The following is a 26396-nucleotide window of genomic DNA, read 5'->3' as shown; positions in this document are numbered from 1 at the left end:
ACCCCATAATTAGATGTGCATTCTTTCTTCCTTTTGAAGGGCTTTAGGCTTGGTTGTCTTCTGCAACTGGAAAGTACTGGGTGGGGGAGTAAATCCATCAGTACTTTAGGGAAAATTAGTTAATAAGGAAGTGAGATATTCAGAGGATCTGGACAAATTGTAAACACTTTTTAGTAGTACCTAAGGCTTTGTAAATTTATATGCATAGAACACTCAGTAATCATAAATGATGCTAATTGAATACATTCCATGTGGCAGTGTGCCAATCTGCTCTTTGGATAGCAGATTTGGAATTAATAGTCAAGAAGTTCTCAGATACTCAAAAAAAAAGGATATCTCCCATCATTTTTCTAAACTTGAATACAAATTACTTTATGAGAAACACTATTCACTGACTGAAAAAAATAAAAACAAAAACAACCATAGATTTGCCCATAGTAATTCCAGACACTTCTTTTTTTTTTTTTTTTTTTTTGGTTGCCAGTCCTGGGCTTGAACTCAGGGCCTGAGCACGGTCCTTGGCTTCTTTTTGCTCAAGGCTAGCACTCTACCTCTTGAGCCACAGCACCACTTCTGGCCATTTTCTTTTTCTTTTTCTTTCTTTTTTTTTTTTTTTGCCAGCCCTGGGGCTTGGACTCAGGGCCTGAGCACTGTCCCTGGCTTCTTCTTGCTCAAGGCTAGCACTCTGCCACTTGAGCCACAGCGCCACTTATGGCCATTTTCTGTATATGTGGTGCTGGGTGCAGGGCCTCATGTATACGAAGCAAGCACTCTTGTCACTAGGCCATATCCCCAGCCCCAATTCCAGACACTTCTAATAAAAAATCAAATATTTAAAAAGTCAGAATTTACTCTCACTGAAAACTCTCATCTTCTGCTCAGATCTCATCTTTTCTGTGGTTGTGGTATGAGAGGAGACTACAGTCTAATAAGAGGGGTGTTTTCCAGTCTCCTGGCACTGGCAAGGATGCCCTATTCCTGGGCTCTCTACTGCTCAAAGGCCTTCCCTACAGAGATGTAGTCTTTCTCTACTTGGGCCTTTAGGCACTCAGATTATTGGCTGTATTATAGACTTTCACTTTCTACTTGGGAATTTATTTAACAGCAACAACTCTAACTTTAGGCTTAATTTTCTAAATCTGCATTGATCCTAAGGGTCAAAGTCTAGAACAAGTAGGTAAATCCCAGTACATACCAAGAATGAAAAGTGTTTCTATTAATGCCACACAAGGGTTTACCCAAAGTTAAACAGCCAGTGGGTGGAAAGTCTGGAAGTTTACTCAGGTGAGACTGAATGTGGAGCCTGAGCTCTTATCTCTAGTGTCAATTGGATGAAAGACAAAACCATTGCCCAGGGTAGGGAATGTGGTTTAGCAGTAGAGTGCTTGTCTAGCATGTATGAATCCCTGGGTTCGATTGTTCAGCACCACATAAACAGAAGAAGGCAGAAGTGGTGCTGTGGCTCAAGAAGTAGAGTGCTAGCCTTGAGCAAAAAGAAGCCAGGGACAGTGCTCAGGCCCTGTCCCAAACCCCAGGACTGGCAAAAAACAAAACAAAAACAACATTGTCCACTATTAATATCTTAAGTTTTTTTAAAAAATCAACAGTTAGTTAAAGTCTATGATCTAACATGTGACTAGGACATCAAGAAAAGGATGAGAACAATCTGTCATGTGTTACACTTAAGAAGATTCTACCAGGAGGTACCAATATAGAGGACCATTCTTTTCTATATTTCTTTAGAATTTTCTCTCCTAAGAAGAGCACTCATGGACTTTAGTTGTGGACTGTCTTTTCACAAATGCTTCTAGAGCAATCAGCCTTAGAAGATACTACCTTCTAGAAGCTAGAAGAAAAGCTGATTTATTTACTGTCAAATATAATAAAAATAATGTCCCTCCAGGTCAAAAGTCAGATGGGCTTACATGCAGTGCATTAAAAAACAGTTTAGCTAGGGCATCAGTGGCTCATGTCTGTAATCTTTGCTATTTAGGAGGATGAGATATTGAGAATGATGGTTCAGAATGAGCAGAAAAGTATGTGAGATTCTATCTCTAATTAGTCAGCAAAAAAATCTAGGTGGAGGGCATGACTCAGGTGGTAGAGCACCAGTCATGGGCAAGTAAGCTGAGCGAGAGTGCAAGGCTTTGAGTTCAAACCCCAGATCTGGCAAATAATAATAATAATAATGTTAAGAATAGAGTTCTAGCTTGGCACTGGTGGCTCACAACTGTAATCCTAGCTACTCAGGAAGCTGAGATCTGAGGATCACTGTTTGAAGCCAGCTTTGGCACGAAAAGTCCATGAGACTCTTGTTGTCACTAACCAACAAAAAAAAGAGCCACAAATGAAGCTGTCATTCAACTGGTAGAGCACTGGCCTTGAACAAAAAAGCTCACAGACCATGGCCACACCCAGAGTTCAAACCTCAGAACTGGCAAAAAAGAAAAAAAGAAGAAAAAAGAATGGAGTTCTTCCATGGAGACCTAAACTCACTACAAATACAGCATTTCTTTAGACCTTGGTGGACAAGGGAAACAGACAGAAACAATAAGCTCATTCTGCCTTTCTGACCTGTAATCAATAAAGTCCCTAGTCTGAGGCTTTATTACCATAAAGACTCTATTATTAAGATGAGAATTGTAATAATAACATTAGTCTAAAATGTTCCCAGTAACACACATAGCACGCACACACAAATGGGATTTGAACCTAATTTTTCTTTTCTCCGGTATTTTTCCAGAGATTTTTACAAAGCCTTAACAATGCAGAATGTAGAGTGACAAAGCTGGTTGATGTGTTAGTGGTCTACATTCAACAAAGATTTCTTGAACCCATGCTTTAAATCAGCATTGCTTTAGTCTTGGGAATGAATAGTTTTGAAGTAAGCAAAGTTCTTGATGGCATTTATCTTAAATTTAATTAGGAGACATAGCAGAGGCAAAGAAACATGAATGTTATGGTATTACATAATATATTCTGTGAAGAAAATTAACATACTATTAACTAACATAACTAATGAGCCCACAGCAACAGTATGAGGAAAGTCTCCTTTGTGTTATCATTGTTTTAATTAATAATTAAATAACCAAAGAATATGAAACTACAAATTTCTTTACATGTATAAATTCTGAATTTTCAGAGAATAATTTCCTGTTTTATTTTACTTTACAGTTTTTCCCTCTTTGGGAGACTTTACTTTGTATTTTAAAATTTCTTTCATGATAGATACAAAAAATGTGGTACCTATGTTGTGCCAAGTTGCAAGACCACCCCCAAGAAGACCACCGAGATTCAGACACTCCGAAATGCAAAAGCAAGGCAAGGCTTTATTTAACGAGCTGCCAACTCGGGCCTCGTCCTACCCACCGACACAGCGGAGGTTAGGAGGGAGCCCCGAGCTGTGATTACACAGGGCTTATAAAGGCAAAAAACAAGGTTACAACAATTAGCTGTGCAAGCAAGATTAGAACACAGGTACAGATCTGATTGGCTCAGGGTTCGATTCTAAAATGGGGTTCACGTGGTGGGGCCTGACTTCAAAGTCTGGCACCTCATTTCCCCCTTTTTCTTTTTGGTACCTTCGGAGCCAATCATGGCTCCATTCTGTCCATTTCAATGGCTTGCATGTCTGGGGGATGATATAGAGATAAGGCATGGGCCAGTAGGGCCCAATGTAGTAACCAAAGGGCCTGTCACCATTTCTTAAAAGAATAGTCTCTGTACCTCTGTTTTGCATGCCTCTAGTTTATCCTGCCTCATCTTCCCAAAAACTCTGGTCCCTTGATTTTAAAGGGGGGCTGATGGGTGAAGATCATCCATCTTCTGTAACTTCTTCAGGCTGACTCAGGGGCGTAGACCTTACCTAGCCAGGAACCTATAACCTTAGTCTCAGTCTAACTTTCTTTTCTTGAGGCAAAGGCAAAGCGGCTGAGTTGGGTGCTTGGAGACCTCCCATGTTCCATCACGGTAGTTGTCATCCAGGGCAAAGGGGTCAGCTGGCCTGGCGTGGAAGCAATGAACCCAAGTGGCGATGCCGTCTAGGGTCCCTTCCACCGTGGTTAATCTGTTGATTGAGGGCATTGGCAAGCTGACAGGCCTTTAACAGATCTCAATAAGGACACAACACAATCTCAGGTCTACAAGCTTTCTTTCCTAAACAGATGTATCAGCTTAAAATTCTTACTGCCAGTCAGGGCTTTGAGTAAATGTGGGGGGTGAGATTTTAATCTATCTCATTTGACAAACTTACCCTTACTAACCACTATCACAGATGACTGGCAAATTCCTGCCCAGTAGACAGACATGGGCATTGGAAAGGCATGCTTATGAACTATGCTTCTAGGACTTCCCGGCTTTAACTTTTGAAAGGCCAACAGTAGTGACTCTAGGATCTGACACCATCTCTGCCATCCAAGCAGTGGCTTACTGCCTCTGGATGCTCCATCACTTTTGTCCCAGGAGTGACTTTCGACTTGGACTCAGGGCCTGAGTGCTGTCCCTCAGCTCTCCAGCTCAAGACTAGCACCCTACCACTTTTGAGTTCCACACCACTCCGTTCCCAGCACTCTGATGGCTGATTAGAGACAAGTCTCTCACAGGGACCTTTCTTTGCCCGGGCTGGCTTCGAACCGCAGATTCAGATCAATGAGTCTTATAAGGGGCCACTTTACTCCAATTATAAGCAACAAGGTGGTCCACACAGAAGTAGTTTTTAAGCATGCTCTCTTACCTGGAACTTATTAAGGGCCAGTATTAGATCTTGACAAACTTGTAGGAATCACCTGTGCTTCTCTGTGGGCCTGCTGGAAACTGTTACAAAAAAAACTACAAAGAAGCTAGAATGGCAATTAAACATTTTGGTAGCCATAATTCTCCTTTTCTCACTTTGCGATAATTATTTAGGACAATTTTACTTCCAAATTTCTTATCTAGAAATGTATTCTTGATTTCCAAAGCCTTTTTACTAACCCAACACTTTAGCTTTTATCTGCATTGGAAAAACTGAAGCTCACAGACATTCTGAAACCAGGTGCCGCCCTTTGCCTACAGACTGCTTGTTTCAAAAGAGCCTCTTTTTTTTTTTTTCAGTCCCAGTTACTGCATGGCATGAAGACCTTTGAACTCACATGACAATTTTTCCTTAATGCAAGAATTACAATTAGAAATACTTATCCATTCAGCTTTCCAATATATTAGTGAGAAACATTGGCCCATTTTGCCATTTCTTCCTACATACATAGAGTTAATGAGAGTTTACTTCTATGCCATTAGTTTAATATATATTCTGCTTAAGAAGGCTGGGTGGGGGTCCCCCCAGAGTTCTTTCTGTGGACACTCATACTCTAATTGTGAACCATCGCCTGTACATCTTTCCAATGAGCTATGCAGGTTTGACACAAGAGACTGTTAGACTTACAAACAACACAGAGATGACAGCGCAGCATGGTGAGGTCACTCCCTGCCACCTGTGGGTGGCTTGGGCTGGCCCTACATCCACCACGTCGGCGGCTGCGGGTCAGGACTTGGACTTGGGGCTGATGCGTCCGTGTCCTGGGCTGTCGGCGCCGGCGAGTTGACTGGGCAGGACCCTCCGGAGCGGAGGGCACAGCTGAAACATTTTCCTCAGAGTCCTCCTCTTGTAGAGTTAACTGGGATGGGGAGTATGGAGCGGGAAACATTTCCTCCTCCGTGCTTCCTCCCTATGTCAAAGCTCCCTCAATTTCCTCAAAGGTGGACCATTCTGACTTGCACAGGGTGATCCACTTTTCCTTCTTAAGGGCCACACCTTGGTTCTGAGCTATCTCCTTCTCCCTCCAGTGAGCTAGGATCAAGTCTAGGGGGCTCGATGGAGGTCCTCAAGATAATACAAAAGGAGGAAAACACATAGGCCTAAGAAAAGCTACGAGTTGGAGATCTCCCAAGCTGGCCCACAACCTCCTACAAGGGTGCAGAAGGAATGGACCCGAGTTGGCCCACAACCTCCTGCAAGAAGGAGTGGACCCGAGTTGGCCCACAACCTCCTGCAAGGGTGCAGAAGGAGTGGACCCGAGTTGGCCCACAACCTCCTGCAAGGGTGCAGAAGGAGTGGACCCGAGTTACGAGTTGGAGATCTCCCAAGTTGGCCCACAACCTCCTGCCAGGGTACAGGAGGAGTGGACCCAAGTTGGCCCACAACCTCCTGCCAGATAAGCAGAAGGAGCAGACCCAAGTACAAGGTGGGCGGGTTGAGTCTCGTTTAGGAGGCCCTCCTGGTCAGTTCCGGCCAAAAACCAAACTGACTCGTGCCCTACAAGTATAAGCAAAAGCAAAACAGACAAACAGACAAATTACAGGACAAGACAAATGAAGAGCGCTGTTTTCTTACCTTCGGAGTCTGGGATCTCGGGGTCTCTGGGGCTATCCCGGACGAAACCCCAAATGTTGTGCCAAGTTGCAAGACCACCCCCAAGAAGACCACCGAGATTCAGACACTCCGAAATGCAAAAGCAAGGCAAGGCTTTATTTAACGAGCTGCCAACTCGGGCCTCGTCCTACCCACCGACACAGCGGAGGTTAGGAGGGAGCCCCGAGCTGTGATTACACAGGGCTTATAAAGGCAAAAAACAAGGTTACAACAATTAGCTGTGCAAGCAAGATTAGAACACAGGTACAGATCTGATTGGCTCAGGGTTCGATTCTAAAATGGGGTTCACGTGGTGGGGCCTGACTTCAAAGTCTGGCACCTCACCTATACACAATGAAATATTACATAGTGATTAGAAATAATAAAATATTGATATTTGCAGGGAAATGGTCAGAACTTGAACAAATAATGTTGAGTGAGACAAGCCTAGAACACAGAGAAAAAAGGGGCATGGCCTCCTTGATACATGACTTTTGGGGTGGGGGAAGGGGACAGTAGAGGCCAGGTCTGTCAAACAACAAACTTCTTTTCAAATGGTATTTCCACAGGTTTGGGTCAGCGACCTTACATTATATATCTAAAACCAAACAACTACTAAACATAAAAAGGTCTAGAATAGACCTTTTGGATCACAATAGGTCAACAGCTATGTATACACGATCATATAAGACAAGGATAAGCAAAAACAACTCCAAGAGAAGGACACAGGAGGATTCTATTGTTGACGTTACATTTAAAGTTCTAGGTGAATTTCCTTTGGCGTAACTACGTGGTTGCTGTATATGATTTTGGTACACTGGATATTGTATATATGCCTACTGGATCTAGGGAAGGGAAAGAAAAACGAGGTGTAAGATATCACAAGAAATGTACTCATTGCCTTATTATGTAACTGTACCCCTTTTGCACAACACCTTATCAACAAAATTTAATTAATAAAATAAAAAATATATTTAAAAAGACAAAAAATTCTTTCATGCTCTCAACTTATTATCCTAAACATGATTAAAAATTTTTAAATGTATAAACTAAATGCCCTCATGACCTAGAGATGTATTTTGTGAAAAATCTATTAAAAATTAAAGGATTTTTACTTGTGTTTTATGTCTTCTAAAATATTTGCAATCCTATGGAAATTAAAGAAAAAAATTAAATTGTTAATAAATACAAAAACTTTAAATTACTATTATTAAATTCACTTGCATTTGACTTTTTAAAATTTTGAATTAAATGTTATTTTCCAAGAGAACATCATTTACAATTTTGTGTCCATGCCTAATTGCCAGTATAAATAATAGGTCTTATGTGCCAGGCACTATGATTAGAACTACTTATACTCAAATTTACAAGTAAACCTAAATCACTGAACATTGCAAAATGTTCCCCAGGGCCCAGGTGCAGCTATTATGAATCTCAGGTAATTGTGGTGTTCTTCCAGAAACATGACCTGGAAAAAAAAAGAAGAACAAGAAGAAGGCAAGCGGCAAGAAAATTGATGCTTGGCTATTGGGAAATGATACTTCATCTTGCAAGAAATTGTTGTTTTCATACAGTCTGTGTGGGGGAAGATCTGAGATGCTAATTATCTTTTCTCCCATGTAAGTGCTTCCTCTACTCAAATTGTCCTGCCCTTTGAAATCACATCAGTCTCTGATGTGGTCTTTAGTACAGTGCATATATATTCAAAGCATTTGTATATAGTTGCTTTTTTTTAAAATTTGAAGATATAGGAGGAAATACGGAAAGATTTTTCCCAGGTTAAAGAATGTTTAGTGTCATTTGCAGGGAAGCTACATTGTGCCAGGACTAAGAAAACAGCTTCTGAATGTCAGTGGTAGCTGTGTGTCCTTACATGTGTCTGCTTTTTGTGTGTTTGTACTATGCAGTAATTTAAATGTTTGCCTCCTGCCTAAACATATACTCATTTTAAAACAAGTTGGAATTTAGTTGCTGTAGTAACAATTTAAGAGATGGTAATCAGATAGGAAGAGGACATACTTATGGAATTGATGCCATTATGAGAAGGAAATTTCTATCCCTCTTGTCCTTTCTTACTGTCTTAACTTCTGTCATGTGATACAATAGCAAGAAGGCCTTTGTAGATAATGGCATCTTGATTTGGAAGTTCCCAGCTTCCAGAACTGTAAGCCAATAATGCTCCTTTTTTTAAATAATAAATTTCTCAGTCTCAGGCATTATGTAGCACAAAATGAACCAAGGTATAACACATGTGAACTTCTAAAACACCAGACTATGTAGTACCATGTAAGCTAGACTGAGGATTTAAATTTAATTTTTGATGGAAAATGTTTGAAAGATTCTACCTACCATCAATTTGAAAGTTACTTTCTTGAATGCAATGTACAGAATACATTGTGGGAGAGAGAACAAATTAGGCTGAGGGAGACCAATGTGAAGCCTGTGGCAATGGCCAAGTGGAAAATGAAATTAGGTTTGGAAACAGCAATGGATGTGGTTAGAAGTGGTCAAATTCTGGATATATTTTAAGGTAAAGCCCAAAGGATCTGCCAAAATGGATACAGTGCATAGAAGACAGAAAGTCAATAAGCATGCTAAGTTCTAACTCTCACCTCCACCTTTTAGAGATTTTCTTCATTTTCAAATGAGGCTACCTTCAAAAGTGGATCTTAAAAGGATTAAAAATTATAATCTTATCAAGTTGTTATGATTCCTGGCATCTAATAATCATGTAATAAACATTAGCACCTAAATCATTTTTTAGATATTGCCTAATAAAATGACTTTACCCAAGTATATCCTTTCTTTCTAACTTTTAAACTTTTGAACATTTATATTTCTCTTAGTGCAGACCCATTGACCCAACTCTTTGTCAAAATCTTCCTAGCTATCAATGCTTTATAGACAAAAATAAAATTCTAGTCTCGAGGGATTGGAGCTCAAACATTGAAAATGGTAGGAGAGACATTGAGGTTTGAAGACTGGGGTTCTCTTCATAAAAAAACTGTCAGTTCTACTTATAAAATCTAACTTGCTACATATAAAACTGATGCCAGTGGCACACGCCTGTAACCCTAGCTACTTAGGAGGCTGAGATCTGAGGATCATGGTTCAAAGCCAGCCTGGGCAAGAACGTCAGTGCCACTCTTATCTCCAATTAACCACCAGAAAACTGGAAGTGGTGCTGTAGCTCAAATAGTAGAGCGCTAGCCTTGAGCTGAAGAGCTCAAGGACAGCACCCAGGCCCAGAGTTCAAGCCCCATGACTAACAAAACAACAACAAACAAAACAAAAAACCTGATGGGCTATTGAGTACTATAAAATCCTATTCCACTAGCAATTTATTAATCAATATACAGGAATAGATGCATAAAAATTAAAGTGTACCATCTTGTCAAGAGACTAGCTTTCATCTTTGCCTAACTCCTTCAGTAACCATTTTTGATCTCCAATAAGGAAAATTTTTGACACTGAGCTAGAAAGACTTTGTACTAATTATAGTCTATGTAAGATATACACCCATAGACTAGAACACATAATCATTGTACATTTCATAATTAGTTGAGTCCAAAATTATCCTTCATATTAAAGTTCTGCGTATAGTGATCCAATATTTTATTATTTAAAAAGGGTACTTTTCAAACAGGAAAACTCCAAAGCCCATTAATCTCTATTAAGTAATATCTTAGTTTTAGGTTTTATTCCTGAGTGAATGCATAAGGGTTCAGATGAATAGTAACAAAGTGGGAGAATCTCTGCTTTGGAAGCCTCAGACTTTGAAAGAATTATGGCAGGTAAACTGGAAGGATGGAACATGATAGCTGAAGAGGCTTGTGTTTGCAATGAAGACTACATTCTTGTGCTGTCAAATATTCCCGGGATAGAAATGTGTCTATTACCACATAAGGCTGCATAGCAACCTACCCAAAAACTTAGTGGCTTAAAACAACAATAGTTTTTGTTGTTGTTATTGTTTTCTTCTCATATTGAGGGAAAGCTTAATCATTGTTTTTGACCTGGTCTGGGATTGATCAGTTCTGGGCTCATTCATACTGTCTGTGGTCATATTACAGGTTGATTTGGGGCTGTGTCAAGATGACCTCAGCTGGGAAGACTAGGCTTTGTTATACATGGTCTTTCATCCTTAGCCAGTACTTGTTCCTTCATAGTGATCGATGTCTAATGTACACAATTCCACCTAATGTCTAGCCTCAGAATCCAAGCAAATCATGAGCCAGTTCAGACTCAAGGGGCTGGGAGAAATAACTCTCTTGACTCAAATTGTTAAGAGGGAGGATACAGAGAAGGACGGGGAAACTGGCATTATTTTGTTATGAGATCTCAGAGGCCACTTACCACTCTACATACAACAATAACCAAGTTGCATGTAAATAGCTCATTTGAATTGTAAAATCTTTTGTAAATATTTTATTGCTCTTCATACAAGCATTTAATTTCATTTTAAAAAGGAAGGCGTCTTGAAGGGTTTTATAGTATGGAGGAAATACAGTTAAACTGATGTATAAAAGGTTTATTCTAGAAATTAAGTGTCAGAAACTTAGAAGAGATAAATAAAATGCAGAGCAACTGAGGTTGTTGAGTAATTTTGAGGATAAATGACTAAGAGGCTAAACTTAGGGCAGTGGACATAGAAAGAAGATAATTTCCAGAAACATTTAGTTGAAAAGCCCCAAATCAATATTCATTAATTCATTCAATTGATTCATTGGTATATGTAGGCAAGGAAAGCAAGGAATGAATATTGAATTCTACATTTCTCATTTCTAACTGGTACATATTCTGGATACTCAAGATGAGGAATTGAAGATAATCAGCAATGTTGAGGTACAGGCACAGGGTGAGTTCAGGTTTGTATATGTGTGGTGAGAGGTTCTAAGAACATGTAAGCACATGTCCAGTGACTATGAGAAACAGGAATACAGAACTCAAGAGAACTCTATGTTCAACACAGTTTAATGTCAAGACCATCTCTTATTAAGAAGCGGACATATACAGAATAAATGCATCAAGAAAAAAGTTATAGGAAGAAAAGCAATAAAGCTTAACATAATTTGTAGGAAGAAGAAACTTAAAAATGGGATCCTAGGGCAACATCAATACCCAAGGACTAGTCTGAAAAATAAGGAAGAACATCACAAAGGAGAATGAAAAGGAGACAATAGAAAGTAACATTCTAAAGACAAAAATAGAATGCTATTGAAAAACTACAAAATCAAAGAAAGGGAAAGGAAGATGCTAAGAAAACTTGTCAACTAAGATAGAGCTAGGAATGTGTCACATACCTGTGAATCTCAGCTCCTCTGGATGTAGAGATTGGAAGAACTGTGGTTCAAACCAGCCTGGGGAAAAAGTTATAAAGATTTCATCTGAACAAACAACAAGGTAGAAGGATTATTGTCTGAGGCTAGCCTGGAGAAAAAGCACAATACTGAATCTGAAAAATAATGAAGGCAAAAGGCTTAGATGTAGCTCAAGTGGTAGAACATCTGCTCAGCAAGCTCAAGGCCCAAGTTCACACACACACACACACACACACACACACACACACACCACACACACACAGTAAAATGTGGCTCATATGAAACAATGAAATACCTACAGTTTCATTCATCTCTATGAAGGTCAAAGTTCATCTGAACTACAGTGGTTTCAGTAGCATTATGACAGAAAGCTTGGCTGTAGGGCTGATTCTCTTATAACTATAACTTAAGAATTGAAAAGAACTGATAGTGCTTGCCTTTTGAAGCTAGGTGAGAAATGTAGTATGGCTTCTTCCTAAGTTGCTGACACTCCTGTTAGCAGTCCTGAGCCACTACAGAGGATGTTTGAATGTCTAATGCTGTCTTTTTGTGAACAAAATTCAGGCTACATGGAGAAGCCATGGAGAAGAGTTCTTGTTGACAACTCGAGTTAAGATCCCAGCCAAACACCAGCATCAATTGCCAGACATGGGAGTGAATTGTTTCCAGGTGACTCCATTTCCCGCCAATGGGTCATCCTGCTTCTAAGTCTTCTAAGCTGAAGTTCCAGATGTAAGCAGAGACAAAGCCATTCACTGAGTCATGTTCCTGTTTCGGGCCCACAGTGTCCACAGTCATAAGAAATGCCATTGGGAACCACTGTATGTTGGTGCCATTTGTTAAATAATAACTTAAACCTTATTGAAAAATAATGACATCTCCAAAGAGAAAAGATGTACCTTTTACGATCACTTTTAAAGAACCTTAACCTTACAAAATATTCTTTCAACTCAAACTGATCATTCCAAGTTTTAGCCACGGGTCACACTAAGACAGCTGTTCCTATTCACCAGTTTCTTAGGATTTAGGAGAGGCTCTTAATGTAATTACATTATTTAATCTCCAAGACTATTTTAAATCTTATCTCTTCTCTGAAATTTTAGTGACCCATCAAGATAAATTTTATCAATCATTCCAGTCCTTTGAACCTTCTTAACAGTTTAATTTATTTTAATGAACACAAAGCCTATCCTACCCAACAGAACTAACAAGTCTGGAATTCAGTTGTTTCCTGTGTCACACTGATTACCCCTCTTGGGGCACAGCATATAAAAGGTGTTCACTAGCTGTTGAGTGATTTACCCACAAATACAAAGCTGATTCTTTTGATTTATGCATATTCATAATTAAACTGTATGTTCTTAGTATCTTCAAAACTTACCTTTGCTGTAAGAAACCATTCTCACTTTAATGATGTCATCTGAAGAAATGTATTTCAAGGATGGAAATGTCCAGGTTAATAAATATGATCACATTGCAAACAGAGAAGTGCTGGACCTAGTTTCTACTTAATTCATACAACTTTCTAAGAAGGAAAGAGGAAATAGAGACAGGAAGGGTGACTGACTCAGTGAGAGGCAGCTTGCTAATTAGTAAGCAAGTGCTGTATACATATTGTGCCATGTGGCTACTTTTCAGAAAAGCAGAGTATATGAGACATTTCAGCTGTTTTCCAAAAACACATGCAATTGTACTTCCCTGATAAAGGTGTGTTTTATTATCTGTGAGAACTGAAAGATTTGTTTACTGAGAAGAAAGAGACAAAATGGGGGTGGGGTGGGGGAGGGAGTAGCAGAATCATCTCAGAAGCAGGCTGAGGAAAACAGAAAGCTTTTCCAGCTGAGTGCTTGCAAACCAGAAGTAAGCAGATAGGACATTCGCATGAATCATTCTTCCTTCTTAGAAAATGTGCAACATCAGAATTGACAACAGAATTTATGGGTGAATGGGGTGGGAGGTCAGAGGTGGTTGTTTTCCAGAGGTGTGTTTAAAAGTAGCCTTTTAAAATTGGTTTTTACTTGTGGTATTAGGGAACCAAGTAGGCATAAGTAAGGACTGTCAGAATCACCAGACTGGGGCTGTTGTGTAGCCCTTTTCCTGTGACTGTGTCACAGGATTCATAGACTTCTGTTTATTTATTGGGTAAGCATTTCCTGAGACTGTATTAAAAATCCAGAAGTTGGGTTGGGGGAGAAATATATTCATGTCTTTTTTTTTTAAAGACATGCATTTTACTGGTAGGGAGGCAGACAATAAGAAAATAAGAACATTGCTTTTTATAGTAACTATATATTATGTATATACATATATGTATACATAAAAAAGAAAATAGAATTTTCAGATGATGATTAGGATTATGGAGAAATTAATCCAGAGAAACATAAAAATTGATATTAACATCCAGTAACCCAAAATCCTCTCCATAGTATGGGACTAGCTCCACAAGCCCACATCTGTGCAGATGCTGGTGCATTCATGCATATGGGACAAGCCTTCTGATTGCTTCAGGGATTCCCTTTTGTCTTTGAGTTCCTCATGATCAGGAATTTGGAGCTGTTCTGAAAAATGGCCCTCTTTCAACAGACACTCCCTCGTGGAAATATCTGGTTCTTCTAGAACCAGATGGTTCTTTCTGTCATGGATTATTTATATGCTTTTCTTTATTCCCTAATAACATTGATTTTAATCTTGAGCAGCATCTCTCTTTTTCTCTACTACTAAACCCAGACTATCCTGCATGCTTTCTGAGACAAAAACAAGTTTGTCTGATCATGTGCAGAGCCTAATCCTAATTATTGTGACTTGGACAGGACAAGTTGTCAACATGCCCCACAATGATGACATCCTAGCACCACTTGGTTTTGCCTTCTCTATGTCAGCAGCAGGATTTTTTTCAACATCCCTATTCTTACAAATACTCCTGTAATGCCTTCCTGTTTTGCATTGTCCTCCAGGGCTCAGGATCAAACACAGAGCCCCATACATGCTAGTTAAGTTCTTTCCCAGCCCTGCAATGTTTTCAAGTTATGCTATCTAGAATACTTTCCCAGCTGAAGTTAAGATTATGCTTTCAACTCTTGGCGGTAAAGAAGAATAAGCTAAGTAAGCTATCTAAATGCTAGGCCTGTTTGCTGGCTGAGAAAACTCCATAAATTAGTTTTAAAACATGTAGTGTCTGGGAAGAACATGTATTGGCAAAGATAGAGGAAACTCTGGCAGCTGTGAGAACACCTCAACTCTTCCACGAGGGGTGTGGTCATACCCATAGAGAACCTGAGGTAATATATTAATTAGTTGTTTTTTTTCACTGTGACAAAACTTCTGAGGAAAATCAGCTTACAGAAGGGAAGTTTTATTTTGGCTCACAGTGTCAAAAACTTCATACCATGGCTGCTGGCTGCATTATTTTGAGGCCTGGCCTGTGGTAAAGTAGAACTTCATGGCAAAAGGCCTTGGGAGACCAAAGTTCCTCACCTCATGGAGTCCAGAGAACAGAAACAAGACGGGAAGGGGACAGAAGCATATTTTCAGGGCATACCGCCTTTGACTGACTTCTTCCAATTAGACCCCATTCTGAACCTAACAAAGGAGTAATCCATTGAATGTGTGCGAGCCCTCATGGTCCAATCACCTCTCAGTGATTGGGTCTATCAGTTAAGATTCAATCCTTCAACACACAAGCCTTTGGGGGAAACATCTGACATGCAAACTATAATAGATAGCCTGCAATTGCTATATAAATTCTTATTCTAAAATTGTTTGTTTAAAGATTTGGGAAAGCTATTCCAATAGCCCAGGTGAATAGAGAATTCATTTCAAGTATAAGTGGGAATATTACATAATGTAACTGCAAATAGAACCATTAGGCTTCATAAATGTTTGAAAAATGGTAGAGAGCACCATTCCCCTCCTCTCCATCTTTCTATAAGCCCACCCCTTTATACAGCCAAGCATCTTTCACTAGATTCTTGGTGTCTATTCCTGGGGAACTTCTAGTAAACACCAGCTTTGTACTGCAATGAAGCCTTCTGACTCAGACTTGACCAGATGGTACAGCTCCAGTACCCACAAATGATTACTAAGTCAAATTCCTCACATCTTAATTGAAATTCAAGTGTAAGAGAATCTGATTGATCCAGCTAGGCTTTGAGTTGTTTTCCTCTGAGTTATATGTGGCAAGATCCTGGAGCTGGAGATCATATGATCCTGCGATACAAAGAAAGTACTCACAGGGGCTGTCAAAGGAAAGACTTTTCCAGTTAGCAGGGTAAGGAGACAATGGGAAGCATCTATAAAGCTGCAAGAGCTAAATAAAGTTATGAAGTCCAGTTACCACCCACAACTACCAAAGAGGCCACTTTTTATTTTTTAAGGCCAACAGTCTAATAGATGGTTACATATAGATTCTGGTTCTTTTTGTTGTTGTTGTTTTTGCCAGTCCTGGGGCTTGAACTCAGGGCCTAGGCTCTGTCTCTGAGCATCTCTGTGTACAAGGCTAGCATGCTACCATGTGAGCCATAACAACACTTCCAGCTTTTTCTGTTTATGTGGTACTGAGGAATGGAACCCAGGGCTTCATGCATGATAGGCAAGCACTCTACTGCTAAGCCACATTCCCAGCCAGATTCTGGTTCTTTTAACTTGTGTAAATGGTTGAATTGCCTTTTGTTGGAGCAGAATATTGTTCTACATTTTTCCATTTTCAAAAGAGGAATCAAATTCTAGCCATGTTAAAGATGGATATGTTGTAAATCTTTATCTAACAGATTTAGTTGAGCAAAGAAGAAATTTGTAAAGGAATAATGAACAAGAATGTGAATAAAAATAGTTTATAAGGGTCTCAGCCTAGGGTGTGGCTAAAGTAGTAAAGCACTTGCCTAGCGAACACAAGGCCCTGAACTCAAGCCCCAGCATCTCAATAAAAAAGAAGGGGGACTCAAGGCTCTGGTGGCTCACGCCTGTAATATTAGCTTCTCAGGAGGCTGAGATCTGGATCATAGTTCAAAGTCAGCCAGGGCAGAAAAGTCCATGAGACTCTCTTATCTCCTATGAACTACTCAGAAACTGCCAGAAGTGGTGCGGTGGCTCAAGTGGTAGAGCACTAGCTTTGAGCACAAAGAGGCTCGGGGACAGCACCCAGGCCCTGAGTTCAAGCCCCAGGACTGAAGAGAAAAAAAAAAGGAAGGGGAGTAGAAAATAATCATAGCCATTGTACTTACATATGCTGTACCATATTCCTAGCATACCTTTCCCTTAACTTTCTGGCAGAGAATTGAGTTTAGAGCCTCATTCTTAGTAGGCATGCCACAACCTTTTTTTCTTTTTTAATTTATGTATTTCTTATGACATCATACCAACGTTGTTAGATCTGGCCTAGAACTCTCACTTCCTCTATCTCTATCTCCTGAGTTGATGGGAATATAGGCAAAAGCTACCACACACGGCTTGACAGAATCCATTTTCAAAGACAAAGATGAACACCTTCTTCTTCACATCTACTGAAAAATGTATATGGACCTTAAATGAATATCTATTGAATAAAACTAAATAATTATTAGAATCAGACTCTGACTTCAAGCCCAGTGCCACAACCTCCACTGCCCACCACCACCATAACACCAAAACAACCGAGAACTAGGCTGTGTTTCAAGTTGTAGTGTATTTCGCTAGCACACATAGATCCTGAGTTCATTCCTTAGTACCACAACAAACACAAACTAACCAAAACAAACCCAAATAATTGATAGATTTGGCTAATAATCTTATTGATTGATTGATTGATTGATTGATTTTTTTTGCCAGTCCTGGGCCTTGGATTCAGGGCCTGAGCACTGTCCCTGGCTTCTTCTTGCTCAAGGCTAGCACTCTGCCACTTGAGCCACAGCGCCACTTCTGGCCGTTTTCTGTATATGTGGTGCTGGGGAATCGAACCCAGGGCTTCATGTATACAAGGCAAGCACTCTTGCCACTAGGCCATATCCCCAGCCCCCAATAATCTTATTTATATTTAAGAATCTATGTCTGGATCAGGATGCTAATGGAGTGGTGGATAGTTAATATTAGCATAAATCGTCTACTTTATGGCTATGATTAGTTCACCAATTTATAGATATATCATTATAAAAGGCAAATTCCACAAAGAAATACTTATCCTGACAGTCATTCAACAAGCGCTTTCGATAGTGACATAAATTCACTATATATAATATAATAAAAGAAATCATGAAGAATGAGATATCAAAATGGGATAAGGGTATTACATAATGACTGCATTGCAGTCCATGCTAGAAGATATTGTGACCAACTCCCTTAGATGTTTTACAATATCAGAGTGTAGGTAGTTGTTTGCTCAATACCTGTTTGCCTTCTTTGGTGGACTAGAAGCTATATTGCAGTCCATATTCAGCCTTACTTGTTACTAGCAGAGCCTGATCTGTAGCACAATGCCAGTGCCTAAGAAAGTATCTAATAAGCTTATGCTGAATGAATATGAATAGATAGATATATAAGGATAAAACAATTGCATGTGTTCAATGTGAAAAATTAGAGATAAATAAATGACAGCATATTAAGTTATCCTTTACTGAAGCCAATTTGAGAAAAGCAAGTTATTCAAGACAATTATTTACAAGCAAAAAAAAAAAAGATAAATTTTCTTACTGGACTTTGGCAAAGTTTACTGGCTCAATAATTCAGTAATCTATTCAAAAACTATTTACTGAATTCCTACAACATAGCAGGCACATTATTGGGTGCTGAGATGCTGTTTCAGAGCCTACACCACTGCTCATGCTAGGTATTGTTCACACAAATCCTTATATTTGGTTTCTTGAGACAGAAACTCCTTTTGTGGCCCAGGAACATCTGACGCAAGATTCTTCTATTATAGTCTCCCAAATGTGGAGATTTACAGCATTACACACAGCTTAATCTTTCTTTTGATTCTATTCAATCTTTAAATTTCTGCGACATACATGGTCTTCCATCTGATCCTCCACACTTTCTAACCACAGCAAGTTTTGTGTGTACCTTCCCGAACTGGGTTTATAGAGCTTATTGATATCATTATTTGTCTAGTTATGTCTTTTGAACACATTCATCTAGGGCAGAGACTTTTTTTGTCTCCTGATTTTGCACTTATAATTCCTGCCATGTAACAGGTGGTCAATAATTTCTTAAATGGAACTGAAACCATCTTTGTTTGCTATCTAGGAACCTCTCTCACCCTAAGAAATAAGAGCAAAGACTTTATCTCACAGCTTACATTTCCCAAAATCTTCTGAGACAGGCATTTATTAGTCTGAATCATCAAGAAATGTTACTGGGAAAGCATTCATAAGCCTGAGTGCCTTCTGTTTGCTTCTCATACATAGCTTAAATCCACATGAGAATTTAAAACAAAGAATATAATTATTTTTATTGTCTTGACCACATAAATTTCTTAATCTAATTTCTTAATATCTCAAATACATACTGTCTACATAATGAAGTCAGAAATAAATCTATCCATCCATCCATCCATCCATCCATCCATCCATCCATCCATCCATCCTGGGATTTGAACTACAGTGCTATTTCTCTTGAGCCACATACCCCAGGCATTTTTACATTAGTCTTTTCCCCACATTTTTTATTAGCATCAGTCAGTTGAACAAGGAGGGTTCATTTGAACATGTCCATATATGCATACAATGCACCTTGATCAGATTCACTACCTCATCAATGTTCCTCATTCCCTTTCCTCACTTCACTTCCCCAATCAATTTCAACAAACTTCATTGTTCCAATAGTCACCATGCTTTAGTTGTTTGTTCAGATAGGGTCTCATGTTTTTATCTCAGACAAGCCTGAGACCACAAGCTTCCCTCTTTGTCTGTGTAAAGCTGGGGTTAGAGACATATACTACCATGACCCAAATAATTAGTTAACTGATGGGTCTCACTACATCACTCCAGCCCACAATCCTCTCCTGTTGCCCCCCATATTCCAGGATCAGCATGAGATATCTTTCTGGAAAGTTCAATACTTAAAGTGCTGGAAAAAAATACTTCTTCATGCTAGTACTACCCTTGAGGTAGTAAAACAAGTTTTTCAGAGACAGAGTAAGTAAAAAGAGATATAAATAGCCAGCACTCAGTAATACCAGCACCCAGGAAACTGTAGCAAGAGGATCTGGAGTTTCATGCTAGCCATGGTTATAGGCAGAGACCCTGCCAAGAGAGAAAGAAAGGGGGGGTGGGGAATGAAGGAAGGAAGAGAGGGAGCGAGAGAGGGAGGGAGAGAAAGAAAGAGAAAGAAAAGTAGGAAAGAAAAGAAAGTAGGAGAGAGAAAGAGAAAGGAAGAGAGAAGAGGAGGAAAGAAGGAAGGAGGAAAAAAATAAAGAAAATGGGGATAGATACATGAGAATATTTATTATGTACAAATGTTATGTCTGACATATCTCAAATACAGACACACAATGTTCTCAGTAGTGAATTGTCATTTAAGCTTCTTTGTGTTATAAATTACCTAAATAAAGATTCATAACAAACCTTCCCAAGTCCTTGAAACAGTATTTATCTAGTCCACAGGCTTTGGGCTGCTGTGACTGAGTCATTGCTATTGGTTTCTCTGGCTGTCCATCTTGGAGATGAACAGTCATCAAGGAACTTTTCAATCTCTGTGTTGCTGTGTCAAATACCAAAGAGTGGCTGAAGCGATTTCCCAATATTGTGTGCATGTGTGTGCATAATATAAAATATACTATACATATATATATATATCTTCTATATTTGACGAACTCAACCTAATACAATCACCAAAAATAGTTTGCTTCAGAGGATACAGTTGTTCTGAGTGTAAAATATTTTAGGTGTACAATATTTGACAAATGTGTATATACTTGACAAAGATGAGTAGGACAGAGAACATCAAGGAAGACCTCATGTTAACGTCACTGTCATCAAAGGAATGTAGAAAAAAGCAGCATTGTCTTGATTGGCACGGCACTCTGTGATATTGGATTTTGACCAGGAGTGGGTCATGAGGAGAAAACTAGAGAGTTATAAAATGAACAAAGTAACATTTGAGTAATGGATATAGTACAAATGCCATATTTTGCACCAACATATGTGAAAGAGGAACCTTTTGAGTATAAAGTACATGGTTTTTCTCAGTGCTAATGTAAATAAATCATTTTGTGCATTTTCCAGTATTAATATAATTAACATCATTCTTGATGTTAACTACCTATTAAGAACCAATGGAAACCACCTCTCCAAAACACCACCACAGGAAACATCTCTAGACACTGCCAGATTCCTCTGGGATGCAAAGTTCTCCCAGGTTGAGAACCAGTGGGTTAGTATATTTGTTCTCTATTGTCTAGATGGCAAATTATTCTTAAAAGTAAAAAAAAAATAAATGTTTATTAATTCATCATTTCTGTGGGTCAGGAATGTGAGAGAGATTTAGCTGGGTGGTTCTAGCTCAAAGTCTGTGATGAGGTTGTAGTCAAGATACAATCATCTGAAGGCTTGGAGGATCCACTTCTATGATGTGTCTGTCACTCATACGGTGACTGGCCAGGAGGCCTCAGATACTTGCTGGTTGCTGGCAAGATGCTTTACTTTCTCACTCTGTGGTGGTTGCTCTATGTGATCTTGCGATTGGCAGCTAGCTGCTCATGACCTAAGAGTATGGAAAGGACTACAATACCTCTTCATAACCTATTAATGGAAGGGACATTTTTGTGTGTTAGTTTCTACATTACAACCAAGTCACTGACTGTAGCTCACAATCACTTGGATGAGAACAGCTTCTGTTTGCGAAGGAAGAGCTATCAACAAACTTTTGTATATATTTTAAAATCATTTATAGTTATGAGAAAGATTCTTTAATAAATAAGCTAAGGAATACAAATGAGCTCCTTAGAGAAAATAAAGGATCATCATTTCAAAACAAATCCTAAGGGATTAAATTATTTAACAAAAAGTAAATTGTCAAGTAGAAACAAAAGGTGAATAAATATTTGATCTTAGGATGTGAAGTAAAACCAGAAAGCAAAAAGTGAATAATACTACTAGTTTTACATAGAATCAATATCTCCATGAAATATTAAATACTCCGTGAGCAGTCCAGAAAGAAAAGGGACAGTGAGGGAGATATGACTCCTAGTGTTGTAGCTGAGGTGCCTTCTGATTAAGTAAACTAGCCAAATCTTGTAGTTTGTAGGTGATAACAGGATCAGCTTAATATCAATTCAGTTGTTACAATACAAATGTAGTCAGAATATAGAATGTGCAGTATTAATTTGTGGAGGAAGAGGACCACAAACATAAAAATGCCTAAGGCCATGCCCAAGTCATAATGTGGCCTTCAATGACAGAGCTGAGTTGTTTTTTTTTTTTTTTTTTTGCCAGTCCTGGGCCTTGGACTCAGGGCCTGAGCACTGTCCCTGCCTTCTTCCCGCTCAAGGCTAGCACTCTGCCACTTGAGCCACAGCACCGCTTCTGGCCGTTTTCTGCATATGTGGTGCTGGGGAATCGAACCTAGGGCCTCGTGTATCCGAGGCAGGCACTCTTGCCACTAGGCTATATCCCCAGCCCAGAGCTGAGTTTTGATCCTAGATTCTTCCCTGGAAGGCAACTTGCCAAAGTGTTTCAAAAGGGCTAAACTTGTTCACACCCTTTGATTACTTTGGAAGATTTAACTCAAGACAGCAAATAAGGACAGAAACAATGATACATGTATGAAAAGATTTAAAACAAAAAAAGTCAACATTAAAAACAAATATGTCATATTGGCTATCAATTCAGGGGACTAGGAGAATACTAGGAGTTCTGTACAGCCCAAAGGGAAATAAAGTGGAGGATAGAACAAGAAGCCAAAGGACCCCTTGCACACTTATGGAGGAGTGGAGACCCTACCTGGGGATGTGCATGAGACTTTTGAGCAGATCTTTATTAGCAGCTGTTACATTTACTTAAATGGACCTGAAGGCAAAAGGGGGGAGAAAATGTGTTTAAGCTGCAAGAGTGAGCACTTTAAGGATTTCTGAACAGATTTTGAAACAGGAGCATTAGAGCATGTGAGCACTAAATCCTTGAATATCACTGATTTATCAGGAGATTCCTGAAGAATGGATGATTTTAAACTGTGAAGTGGTATTTTTCAGATGGATGTTTCCAAATGATCTTTGTGCATCATGTTGATAATGCACCTAATTTAGATGAAGTTGGAGGCAGGAATTCATGAGGACTAATGTGGATGTAGGGAATTTGTAGGGGTTGGATGAGGTATTTGTAAAAAGAATTGTAGACATATATGCTCGAAGATCTTAGCTCTCTGAAGTAGATTAGATTATCTGGTGAGTAATGTGGTCATTGCTGACTTGTATTAACAGGGCGGCCTTTCTTACAAAAGCTACACAAATCGTCATCAGCACTAAGTGAACCGGCTTACTCATTCTATAATGGAGATAAGAAGAGCTACCTTACAGGATTTATGTGGATTAACTGCCGCTGACACATGCACTTTCTCACTAGGTATTCGCTCTATTATTGGGGTGATGTGTTGGCCAGGGGAGCGAATGATTTGATTAGGATGGGCTGCAAGTCTTTTGGTAGGGCTATCCACTAAGTGCAACTATTTACTTTTTGCAATGGATTCTAAGTCAAATGCTGAGCTAGGTCAGGGAGTATTCATTAACAGCCTACTTCTGCGGCAAAGTGTTCGGAGGAGAAAATGGCAGTGCCCGGAGGATCTTACTGGAGGTCACGCGCAGGATTCCGCGGTGGACCAGAAAGTCCAAGTCAGCATTGAGCGGCCAGCTACAGCTAAGAGAAACCACAGGCCAAATCTCGGGGTTGGCCCCGCCTCTTCCACAGGCTCAGGCCCCGCCCCCTTCTCCTATTGGCGGGCATTTGACCACTCGCAAGACCCGGAGCAGCGGAGTTTTCCCAAAGGCAGGATCAGTGCGCCCTCGCTGCGCATGCTCGCAGGAAGCTGGCTTTTAGGTCGGGAGTTGGAGGCTCCGGGGTGTCCGTGGCACCGCGGCGCGCGCGCGCCCGCGGGCGTGAGGGCGCGCGCGGAGTGCGCGGCGCCGGCGTCGCAGGCACGCGGCCAGGGCGCGCTCCCTAGGAAGGGAGGCGTGGGGTCGGCGGGGAGGGGAGGGGGAGGAGGGTGGCGCGCGGCCGGGGTGGGGTGGGGGGAGGGTCGGGTGTCGGCGAACTCGGCGTGCAGCTTCCGAGCGGCTGCGAGGCGAGGCGGCCTGGGCTGCCGGGGCCGACGCCTGGGTGGCTGTCGCCGCCGCTGCCGCCGCGCCGACTGCGAGATGGCGATCTTGGGCGCGGAAGGGTGAGGGCGCCCGCCGCTGGAGGAGGCGCTGCTACCGCCGCGGTGGCTGACCGGCCCGGCCGCCCGGAGCCGACAGCTTCGCCCCGGGGTAAGGACGCGGCCGGGGGTGCGGCTCCCCCCCCTCGCGGGGGCTCCCCAGGGGGACGCTCGGGGGCCGACGGGCGCCGCCGCGCTCCAGCCCCCGCACCCCACCCCACCGGGACCTGGAGTTCGCTGGGGTGTTGGGGTGGGGTCAAGGGTCTTGCCCCGAGTTGGCCTTGTCACCGGCCTGTGCCGGGGACGTCCGAGCGGAGCCAAGTGTTTCCGTGACTCTGCAAGCCGCAGCTCCCGGCTTCCTCAGCCTCCTCCTCTCCTGCCTTCCACCTTTGCCTCACACCTCCGGCAGAACTGCCAGTGCCCGGGACTTTTCACCCCAGTCCCTCCACCCCGAGCTCGAGACCATATAACACGTCTTCTTCAGACATGTTATTTAAAAAAAACAAAGAAGAAAAAAACAACAACAACACTCCGGGGGCTTGGGCTTCGCAGCTCCCCTCCACCGCCGTCCCCGTCCCCACCTTTTGTGACCCAGTAGGTTCCTGTGACCTTGCAGATTTTTCCTAGTCTTTATCGACTCCGGTGGCTCGGTCCTACCCTTTAGTAATCTTTTCACATTCAAATTTCATTGTGTGCTCTTTGCTTTTCCAGCCTCTACCTGATTTTACTTATTTATTTATTTTTTGTGCGCCGGAGATTGTGCAGTGTGTGCATCGATCTGGAGTTGCTTCCTATGCTCCATCTCATAGGAAACCTTCGTTACCAAAGAGCGGTAGTTAGCATTTTGGTACTTTAAAAAATTTTGTTTTCTCCAGGAGCCTTCACTTTGTTGTTTTTTTATCTTTTTGAGCGATGAATATGCCACCAGATTGGAGTTTCTGCTTTCAGAAGCTGCTGTTAAAAGTAGTGGAAAAAGAGTTACCTCAACAACCCTCCACCCCCACTCCCTGCCCCTGCGGTGTTATTTACCTGAAATACCTGGTTTATAGTTCTCTGCAGGTTTCTACAAGAGTTCATGATTAAGTATAAATCCACTTTGCCAGGCTTATTAAGTCGATGTATTATTGTGCAAGCAAAATGAAAGTGTACTCTTTTTAAAGAGAGGTATTCTCTGTGTCTTGTAGCTATGAAGGAATATTTTTAGTTCTTACTGAGAAATGATCTACTTTTTTTCATAAACGGTTAGTAAGTCTTAAAATTGAAAGTCACATGTGAGGGCTATGGAAATTGAGCCATGTAAAGTATGTGGCATAGTTATTTAGGAAAGATAGAACATTAACATTTGCAAATACTTCTTCCCATTAAATGCTGAATTGCTTATGATATATAAGACACAGCTTTGAAAAGCTGTAATTTAGAGTTAGGTTTTTTTGGATAGAAGATGTCAGAAGATGCTGTAGATTAGGTCCTTGCCTTCAAAGAGATAGTGATCTTTTACTGCTTACCCTGTCATGGTTGAAATTTCTTTTACTTTTCAGTTATTCAGCATCTCTTGCCTGACTGTGCTAGGTGATTATGAGGATGAATATCAGTTTTTGCAGTCACAGCCTAAGTTCTGAGATGACAGGCATGAACCATCACATGAGGCATCTCTTTTAACTTATAGACAAATTTCATAAATAATACAGACATTCTCAGAATTCAAACTTAACATGTAGAATTCAAGAGCCTCTGGTTATGGGCTCTTGGGCTTGAAGGATGACTGTGTGGTTTGGTGGTCAGGTAAAGGTTATAGAAGCAAGCAAGAGAAGGACCTAAGAGAATCCAGAGTTTATTAGCTGGGGAGAGGTAAGTAATTATGTTTGGGTGGAACATTAAATATTTGTACTTAATGTGAGTTTGTACTTTCTGGTGAGAAAGCTTGAAGTAAAAAAGTTGGACTAGTTAATGGGTTATTCTTAATGCCAGGCTGATAACTTTGGACTTAGAAGCTGTGAGGGTTCCATAGATGGGTTTTGCATTGGAATTTCAGAACTTTTGTCTTGGGAGGATCAATATTGTAGCACTGTGTAATGTGACTGGAGGTAGAGAGAGCCTGCATGTACATAAACCTGATTGCTCTGGATATAGGTAGGCATGGGGTTCTTGAATCTTGGATTTCCATTGGTATGCATATCCATCTTGTTTGCTATGTGATTGGGAGCTAGTGAATCTGAGTGATGATTTGGATGCTCTGCATATAGCAATATCCTAGCTACTCAGGAATTCAAGATCTGAGATCACTGTTGAAAGCTAGTCCATGAGATTCTTCTCTCCAGTAAACTACTAAAAAAGCCAAAAGTGGGACTGTGGCTCAGGTGGTAATGCATTGGTCTTGA

General features: G+C 40.6%; 1 protein-coding gene across 4 annotated transcripts in view; it reads left to right on the top strand.

Moving 5' to 3' along the window:
- The first annotated feature begins 23903 nt into the window (after positions 1 to 23903).
- The window catches only part of Wwp1 (WW domain containing E3 ubiquitin protein ligase 1), an 84446-nt gene continuing 81953 nt past the window's right edge, over positions 23904 to 26396 (top strand). Inside the window, exon 1 of one of the 4 annotated variants that reach the window (XM_048358722.1) lies at positions 23904 to 24130. The gene's annotated coding sequence lies outside the window, so the exon portion shown is untranslated. Of the gene's footprint in view, positions 24131 to 24893; positions 25102 to 25748; positions 26225 to 26396 lie in introns of those variants that run through there. The other 3 variants (XM_048358718.1, XM_048358721.1, XM_048358719.1) reach the window with 3 other exon arrangements.

The sequence above is a fragment of the Perognathus longimembris genome, chromosome 12 (genome assembly GCF_023159225.1).
Source record: "Perognathus longimembris pacificus isolate PPM17 chromosome 12, ASM2315922v1, whole genome shotgun sequence".
NCBI lineage: Eukaryota > Metazoa > Chordata > Mammalia > Rodentia > Heteromyidae > Perognathus > Perognathus longimembris.
Note: the sequence above shows the minus strand (reverse complement) of the source record. Positions and strands in the feature narration are given on the sequence as shown.